We start from the raw sequence: 8,926 nt of genomic DNA, 5'->3' as shown, positions 1-8,926 counted from the left end.
TCCATCAGCAGATGAATGGTCCTGGGCTGTAGCTCAGCAGCACAGCACCTGCCTGGTAAGCATGACGTCCTGAGTTCGATTCCTGGTATCAAATAAGCAAAGCAGATAAATGAGTAAAGCACGTGGGATGTCTGTGCAAAATGGAGCCCTACACAGCCACAGACAAGAGTAAAATACATCATTTTCAGCAACGTTGGTGGACCTGGAGGTCATAATATCTAGTGATTTAAATAATGCAGGCACAGAAGGACAACACCACATAATTTCACTCACATTTGAATTTAAAAAGAGCTGAATTCATGGCATTAGAGAGCAAAATCATAGCCGGAGAGAAGGACTGAGGTCTAGTGTTCTACTACACAGAAGGGTGCTTCTATTTTATTTTGTGAGACAGGCTTTCATTTCGTAGGTCAGGTTGACTTTGAACTTACTTTGTTACCCAAGTTGTTCTCAAATTCAAGGTAATCACTTTGCCTCAGCCTCTTGGGTGTTGGGATGCCAGGTATGTGCCACCTGCCTGGTTTTTTCCAGCTATTTATTTTTTAATTTTTTTTGTCTGTTTTGGACAGGGTCTCGCTATGCAGCTCAGGCTGTCCTTGAGCTCACTTGGTAGCCCAGGCTTGTTTCAAACTTGCAACAATCTTCCTGCCTCAGTCTCCTGAGAGCTGGGATTACAGACATGTGCCACCACGCCTGGCTTTTCCAGCTGTTTTAAATTGAATGTCACAGTGTTGTTGATTATAAATAAGCTTCTAGCAGGCACCGTGTTGCATGCCTGCAATTCCAGCACTTGGGAGACTGAGATAGGAAGATCACAAACAGTTTAAGACTGGAACTGAGACTGCAGACTATGGATCAAAGTGAAGGATGTCACCAGTATGTCACTGCAATGATTGGGTCAAAAAATCTTATCGGTTGACCCACGTTGTATCCACCTCCCAACTTCCTTTGAGAAGTGGGCACCTTGATTACCCCTTTGGGACCCCTCCTGTCTCTCAGGAGCTATTTCTATTCTCCATTTCTTTTCCCCGGTGACTTTTCCATCTATCTCTGTCTCTCTCTCTTTGTCCTGAGACAGGGTCTCCATGCTCCAGGTTAGGCTGGCCTTGAACTCATTTTATAGCCCAGGCTAGCTTCACACTTCACACTTCACCCTCTTGCTCAGCCCCCAGAGTGCTGGTATTACAGATGTTTACCACCATGCCCAGCTGATTTTCCTTTTTTCTTTTTTTTGTACCAGGGATTGAATTCATGACCTTGTGCTTGCCAGGCAGGCGCTTACGCCACTGAGCTAAATCCCCAGCCCTGATTTTCCTTCTTGATAGGGTTATTTCCAAAAGATGAAAAATATTAACAAAAGATGAGAAATATAAAATAAAAAGCGGCCTTTATTCTGAGAACACGGAGAGAGATGACCGGCAACCCCCACCGCTGGCGTCCGGCGATCTCTCCAGCGGACACGCGGCGTGGGGGCCTGTAAATAGCCTCGGTTTGGGGTGGAACCTAAGGTGGGCATTAGGGAAACACAGGTAGCCCATTGGTCCTAGGTTTGGCGCCATATGTAAATTCCCAGGGGCGGGAAGATGGCGTCACAGGTAACTTCCTAGGGGCAGGGCAAGATGGGGCTTCCTGCTTCTGGCTGTGGCTTTCCTGGCTACAGTGTCCTGTCTGGGCCAAACCTTTCATATCCCGTCTTATGGTTATTATTATGAAAAGGGGCGAAGATTTCTCTCTTTAACTACTTCCTGCTGGCAAAGGGCGCTGTACTGGAGCCTAGGGGAGTCGACGGGATGAAGGTTGATGCCCAGGTAGACGCTGGTGCCAGGTGTTTTGGCCAGGACAGCTTCACTGGTGAATGCACGTATGTCAGACTGGAAAAACAAAGAGACAAGATGTTATGAGGAGACATGGCACTGTCATATTTAAGGACCCAGGTGAGGTAGAAGGAAAGGTGCCTTTGATTTAGACATATCATTCTATCAGGACCATGTTGAGGTAGAAACATTTCCACAGTAAGGCAGAATTCTGAAAATTAAACGTGGGGTTAGGAGGAGTGGAGTTATGAGAGATGCTTACTCCCCCATCTGAAAGCGTAAAAGTTAAGACGGTAGGTTGGTGAGGCTTGTCTCTGGAATGCATGATGTTGGAGTCTGTAGGCAATACTGTTAGAGTCCTGCTGTAAAAATGATCATTAATAAAATGTAAGAAATTAGGAACCAAAGTGGATAACAAAACATGACTTAGCCTGTTAACTGTGGCTGCGCGGCCTTTGTGAGACGGAGATGGGTAGGTGACAGAAGATGAGATGACCACTCAGAATGATCAGATTTAGGGCTGGAAGGACACCTCTTAGCCTGAGCGATGTGAAACCAGGATGGCAGTCCAGCAACTTTGATTTGGGCATGGGTCGCTGTATCCTGGTTGTAGTCCTTGGAATGATTTGCTGTAACAGAACTTTAGCAAGTATGAGAAAGGCTTTTATGTATCCTGAGAAAGTATAAACCAAGTGAGAAGACAAAAACGTATCTGTGAGTCTTGACCAGGGTTACCTGAGAAATTGGTGAATAAAATAGGAAGGGGGTGGTCTATATCACTGAGGAAGGGTCCACCAGCGACAACAGGTGGAAGCTGTTGAGGCCTCAGTGTGTCCAAGTCAGCCTGTATAAAAGGCATTTTAAGATTTAGGACTGGGACCTGCACAAAATAGGCCCTGTTTGTAAATGGCATAGGTTGACCATCAATACCCCATCATAGAGATTGAGGACTTAATATAGCAGCCTGAATACTCAGGAAGAACTCTGTATATATGGCCTCTATGTCCACAAATATAGAGAATGTCTTACCTGAGAGTTTTGTGCGACTTGGAATCTGAGACGGACACCTTAAAGGGGGCTGTTGTTGCCCTGAACTTCCTCAGTCTTCAGCAGCAATTTTCTGTCGGTGACTAATCTGGCAGTGTCGACATTTCCTATGAGGGCTAGAACTTAGGATGGCTTACCCACTCTCTGGTGGCTAGGACAGTCCAGTAGCCCTGGAGTAAGGTCTCAAAGAATGCCAGGATGGGGCATTTTCTTGTCCAGTATCTTCTGCTGCATTTGAGCATGGTCCATGGAGGGGCCAGGCAGCTCCACCTTGTGTAGGTTTACCTGTCTCAGAACTCCAAGTGTCACAAGTGTTAAAAATATAAAAAACCATATTAAGATCTCTCTAAGGTTTGAAGGTCAAGTTTTGCCTTTTTGTTTGGGATTTGGACTATAGTAGAATTAAGTAAGTATGCAGGAATTTAATATTGGCATTTTAGATTAGAGAGCAGGCTTTATCTGGATGGCATATCGCTTTTTTTTTTAGGGTGACACGTAGAATTAACAAAGCTTTAGTCTACCAAACAAGGCTTTAATGGAAACATTTTGCAGTAAAGGTTTAGCAATCTTATGAATAAATCAATCAAAACTGATCTAATACTGTCAAATTCTGAACACATTTACTTTTAAAGTTGTTATTTGCAGTAGTATGAACCAAGACAAATAAAATAAAACTTTAAAGAAAACCCTTGTCTTGAAATAGAGCTAGTGGTTCCCAGCAAAAAGGAATTTATAACCTTAGTTGTTAAACAGGAGATTGGTGAAGGCTTTGATTGATAAACAAGGCTGGTAAAATTATCAGGTGGCCAATAACCTTGATTAAATGGTTTGAGAATTGTAATAAAAAAGCATCTTTTGAGTGGAGCCAAATTGTAAAAAAAAGCATGCCTGAGCAGAGCCGCTGAGCTGCTGTTTCGCGGTGCTCCGGCAGAGCACGCCCAGTGGGTGGGGCAAGCGCTGGGATGTAGCGCGCAGGTGCGGGCTCGGACTGCCCCCGGAAACGTGTAAGGTGGCAGCGGCGACGACGACGGCGCATGGGGGAGGGAGGGGCTGGGACGGCGCATGGGGGAGGGGCTGGGAGGCGGCCCAACGTAGTGCGCAAAGCAGGAACTGCTTGCAGGGCACGAGGATTAGAAAGCCAATTTAGGAACACAGCTGGGTTTTGATTAGCTTCCTGGACCTGTTTTAAAAGTTTGTTATAGTTAGTATGCTTGTCCTGCTCTGGCACAGCTATAGGCCTAGAGTCATTACCAGCGGTGTTTACCTCATGTTTGTGACCAGCTTTTTCTCGAACTGTTTGCCACAGCTGATTCCGTTCTTGTGAGATGAGAGAGGTATCTAGAATCACATAAACATCCTTAAAATGTAAATCATAACAATTAGTAATGAATTCAAATTGCCTGATATCGTTCTGTGGGTCAACAGAGAGGCTACCTAATTTATGGACAGTCTGGGATAGATCAGAAAGGGAAAAAGGCACATGGATGTTAACAAGTCCCTTGGAGCCAGCTTGCTCCCGAAGCGGTAGCAGAGCCTGAGGAGATTCCGGAGCAGAGGGCCCTTGAGCAGCCATCCTTCCGGTAGGCGCATGTGAGCAATCATCTGTAGAGCGGCTACAGAGCTGCTGCCGGTCACCCTGGGAAACATAGGCAGATGGCATCTCACTGTGTGCCTTGCAGCTAGAGGACTGCTGTCGGCAGCACAATGAAGTGTCATGTGCACTGCAACAGGGCGGCTGTTGTAGTTCACAAGAGGAGCCACAAAGAGATGCCTGTTGACAGTGAAGGCCCTGGAAACATGGCGGCGCCCTGTCACGTGACCCAAAACATGGTGGTGCCTGGGAACATGGTGGCGCCCTGTCACGTGGCCCGAAACATGGCGGCGCCCTGTAGCCATGTGGCCCTCCGGAACATGGCGGCGCCATGCCACGTGGCAGAGGGTTGCAACATGGCGACTGTTCCCCGCGCAAGCTGGAACAATCACGCGACCTGCTGGAAGGACATAGCGAGCGAGACCTAGTATGGTGGGCAGGCGGTGAGAATGCTGTAGGGGATAGAGAATTCTCAGGAGAAGTTGGAGACTGTGAGGAAGCACTAACAGAGGGATCAGAGCCACTGGGAGAGTTATGGGTCCCAGGAGAAGGCGGGGGAGAGGATGGAACATCGGGAGATAACTGCGACACAGAGGGATTAGAGCTGCTGGGAGAATTATGGGTCCAAACCCAAAGAACGTGAGAGATTTTGTGGGCGCAGGTTTGCCCAGAAAGAACCCTGCCCTGGGCGGTCCTAAGGACGTGAAAATGCACAGACCCACGCAGACGGGGAGAACATTCCACTGGGGCTGCCCAGTGCGAAAAGTTCCCCGGGGAGTGCTCACCTGAAATCAGTCTGGCCGATGCGGAGTGCAGGCGGCTGGCGACAGGAACGTCTCGGGAGAGGAAAAAGCTCGGGATTAATCCAGGATGTTATCTGGTTATCGGCGAGGAAACTCTGGGTATGTGGCCCAAGAGTTAGTTGCCTGCCGATCGAGTCACGGTACCAAATGATAGGGTTATTTCCAAAAGATGAAAAATATTAACAAAAGATGAGAAATATAAAATAAAAAGCGGCCTTTATTCTGAGAACACGGAGAGAGATGACCGGCAACCCCCACCGCTGGCGTCCGGCGATCTCTCCAGCGGACACGCGGCGTGGGGGCCTGTAAATAGCCTCGGTTTGGGGTGGAACCTAAGGTGGGCATTAGGGAAACACAGGTAGCCCATTGGTCCTAGGTTTGGCGCCATATGTAAATTCCCAGGGGCGGGAAGATGGCGTCACAGGTAACTTCCTAGGGGCAGGGCAAGATGGGGCTTCCTGCTTCTGGCTGTGGCTTTCCTGGCTACAGTGTCCTGTCTGGGCCAAACCTTTCACTTCTCTTATCCTCTGTTGTTCCTTAGAATTCATTCTTCAAAGTCAGAGAACACAAACTCAGCCTACCTGACATCTAGCATTTCCCCTGTATCAGTGACAACTCCTTGGAATGAGTGTTGAGAAGAGAACACCCAAAGGAACTCCTTTCTCTCCTATGTCAAGTTCCCCAGAAGCACAGCGGACTGGGAGTTTTGCTCAAGTGCTTTCCCGGGAGGAGCTTTGCAGAGGTGGTGAAGGCATTCAAGTAAGGCGATGTGCTTTCTATACCTCCTAAAGGTCAGTCAGTAGCAGAATTAGGGTTGCGAGGGTCTCCCCTTTTTCTTTCAGGTTTCCTGATTGGCCATAAACAATTTTGTAAGAAGAGGGCAACTCTGATCTGTATCAGCCTTTACTGACAACATTCAAATTCAAAACGATTTCCCATATGGAGCTAACCAAACAAAAGACCTTAGAAAAACAAGTTCCTCTAGTTTCCGACTCTTAGAATAGATAATCGGGTCAATGGAACAGATTAGAGGGACAAACTCACTTCAAAATGTAACAAATGGAGCACAATATGGCTTTGTAGTTAAGCGCTTGCCTTGTATGTGCAAGATCCTGAGTTCAGCTAAAGGAGAAAAAAAAAAATTCTTTTTCCGATCGCAGCGTATCATCAAGCATTATTTCAAACCAAAGGTTTTGGGGTGTTTTTTTTTTGTTGTTGTTTTTACACTATGACACCTTCAACTCCAACAGAAAAGGACTACATAGGGATACTTGGATAATAGGGATCTTAAATTTTAATCTTCCTGGACCAAATTGGCTTAGTTAGGCTGCACCCCATTCCTGAACCTAATGCTCTGACCAGGCAGACAGCAAGGTTGATTTACATATCCAAGCCCAGAGCTGGAATTTGGGTCAGTTCCAAAGAACGCCTTGGGCTGGAAGAAGGCTCCCTCAAGGGAAAAAAAGGGCTATTAGTAAAAAAATAAAAAAGATGCGGAGCAGGAGGCAAAACCAGCAGATGCCTGCTATAACTGATTATTCAATTAAGATGTTTAGACTTCTTTTATGTCATTTAAAAAGACCAAGTTTGGCTAGGCCAAGGGACGGTGTGGAGGGAAAGAAGGTGGATATATATATATATATATACATACCCACTATACATATATAGTTTTTTTTTTTACTTAAATTTTTTTTTTACTTATTCTTTACACTGAAACAAATCAAGTTATTTAAATCCAGATTATTGGGGCTGGGGATTTAGCTCAGTGGCATAAGTACCTGCCTTGCAAGCAGGCAGTCGTGAGTTTGATCCCTGGTACTGATAAAAATGAAAAAGACCAAAAAAAAAACATCCAGATTATTTAAGTTTTGTGCGTAAAAAAGTCAACCACAAAAATACTGGAAGAAAGCATGACTGAAACATTTTTAAAAGGAGAGTAGAGAGAGTATCTTTTAAGACAGACACAACACACAGAAACCATAAGAGATAATATTGGTAAAATTCAACCATATAAAATCTTAAATTTTTGTTCGCAGAAAATATTGTCCCAAGGGCTGGGGATTTAGCTCAGGGGCATAGGGGCCTGCCTGGTCAGCACGAGGTCCTGAGTTCCATCCCTGGTACCAAAAAATTTTTTAAAAAATAAAGAAAAAATATATATATGGGATGTGTGTGTGTGTGTGTGTGTGTGTGTGTGTGTGTGTGTGTTGGCCAGGCAGGCCCTTATACCTCTGAGCTAAATCCTTGGCCATATATATATAACATATATATATATATATGTATATATATATATATATGTTTTGTTTTTGGTCTTTTTGAGATAAGATCTTTAAGTGCAGTTCAGGTTGGCCTTAAGCTCACTTTGTAACCCAGGTTGGCCCCAAACTTGTAACGATCCTCCTGCCTCAGCCTCTTGAGTGCTGGACCAAAATATTATAGACAGCTAAATCAGGTAGAGATATTATAGGTCAGAGAGGGCTGGGCCTGCAGGGGAGTCAGTGTGAGTGAGGAGGATGACCATATATTACAGATGTGACTAGAGGTGCATCTGAAAAAACTGAAAGCCATAATGGATATAATTAATATATATGTAATATCTATCTATCTATATATCTATAAATACATATATATCTCTAAGGGATAAACTGGAGATTATTGGTACCACTCTTTTGAGATTTCTGGCATAAAAAAGCCATTATCTCATTAGGAGTAGGGTATGCTCTCCCACCCACTAAGACTAACACAAAAGACAAGACTAGGGACTGGGATTTAGCTCAGCAGCATAAGTACCTGCCTTGCAAGCATGTAGTCATGAGTTCGACCCCCGGACAAGACTAACACTATAGATCATTGACCAAGTACATATCATCTGCTTACACTTGCTACACGACCTGCTTCCCCATTGGACTGATATTACCTAAATGGCTATACTTGTGGTCTTACTGATTAATCATCGTTTTGACCTACATTGCAACCTCCTCATGATTTTGCTCTATAAAACTTCTTTTGGGGGGAAAAAGTCCTGTGATAGGTGGGCTCACGGACATCCCATTTTGGACCCCTCCTGTCTCTCAGGAGCTATTTATTTCTCCATTTCTTTTACCCAGTAAATTTTCCTACTCTTAACCTCTGTTGTTCATTAGAATTCATTCTTTGACTTCAGGGAACACAAACTCAGAGGACTGGACATCTAGCAGGTTAGGAAATATATTTATTTCCCCTCTATTGTTTGGGGGCCTATATCAAGATGAGATAAAGAAGACCTGCAGTGAAGTAGTAGTGAAGAAAATCCATGCAAGCAACGTTAAGACAGTCACACAGCCAGGGATATAGCTTAGTGGCACAAGCACCTACCTGCCAAGTGTCAGGTCCTGCGTTTGATTTCCACTCTCCCCCACCCCCCCCCAAAAAAAAGAAAAGAAATAAAAATATAGAGACCTTTTCATCTTCAGAGAATAAAACAAATGTTAAAATATTTCTTGGGTTTAGGAAAAAATGAAAAACTGTGGTTGGGCTGGGGATTTAACTCAGCAGCATAAGTGCCTGCCTTACAAGTTCAAGGTCATGAGTTTGATTCCTGTACCAAAAATATAAAAAATAAAAATAAAAAGCTTTGGCCTATCTAGAGACAATAATAACAGAAGCAACAAGTTAGAACCTGTGGAATAAAG

General features: G+C 44.7%; 1 long non-coding RNA gene across 1 annotated transcript; it reads right to left on the bottom strand.

Moving 5' to 3' along the window:
• Positions 1–1,368: 1,368 nt before the first annotated feature.
• On the bottom strand, positions 1,369–5,892 carry LOC134478759 (uncharacterized). Its single transcript, XR_010051628.1, has 2 exons — positions 5,238–5,892; positions 1,369–1,871 (listed from the first exon to the last, which is right to left on the bottom strand). It is a non-coding gene; the product is annotated as an uncharacterized LOC134478759 (long non-coding RNA).
• Positions 5,893–8,926: the final 3,034 nt, after the last annotated feature.

The sequence above is a fragment of the Cavia porcellus genome, unplaced genomic scaffold (assembly GCF_034190915.1).
Source record: "Cavia porcellus strain 051 isolate PalLab524CR breed Dunkin Hartley unplaced genomic scaffold, mCavPor4.1 scaffold_14, whole genome shotgun sequence".
Taxonomy (NCBI): Eukaryota; Metazoa; Chordata; class Mammalia; order Rodentia; family Caviidae; genus Cavia; species Cavia porcellus.
The sequence above is the reverse complement of the archived record's forward strand: the minus strand, read 5'-3'. Positions and strand labels throughout refer to the sequence as shown.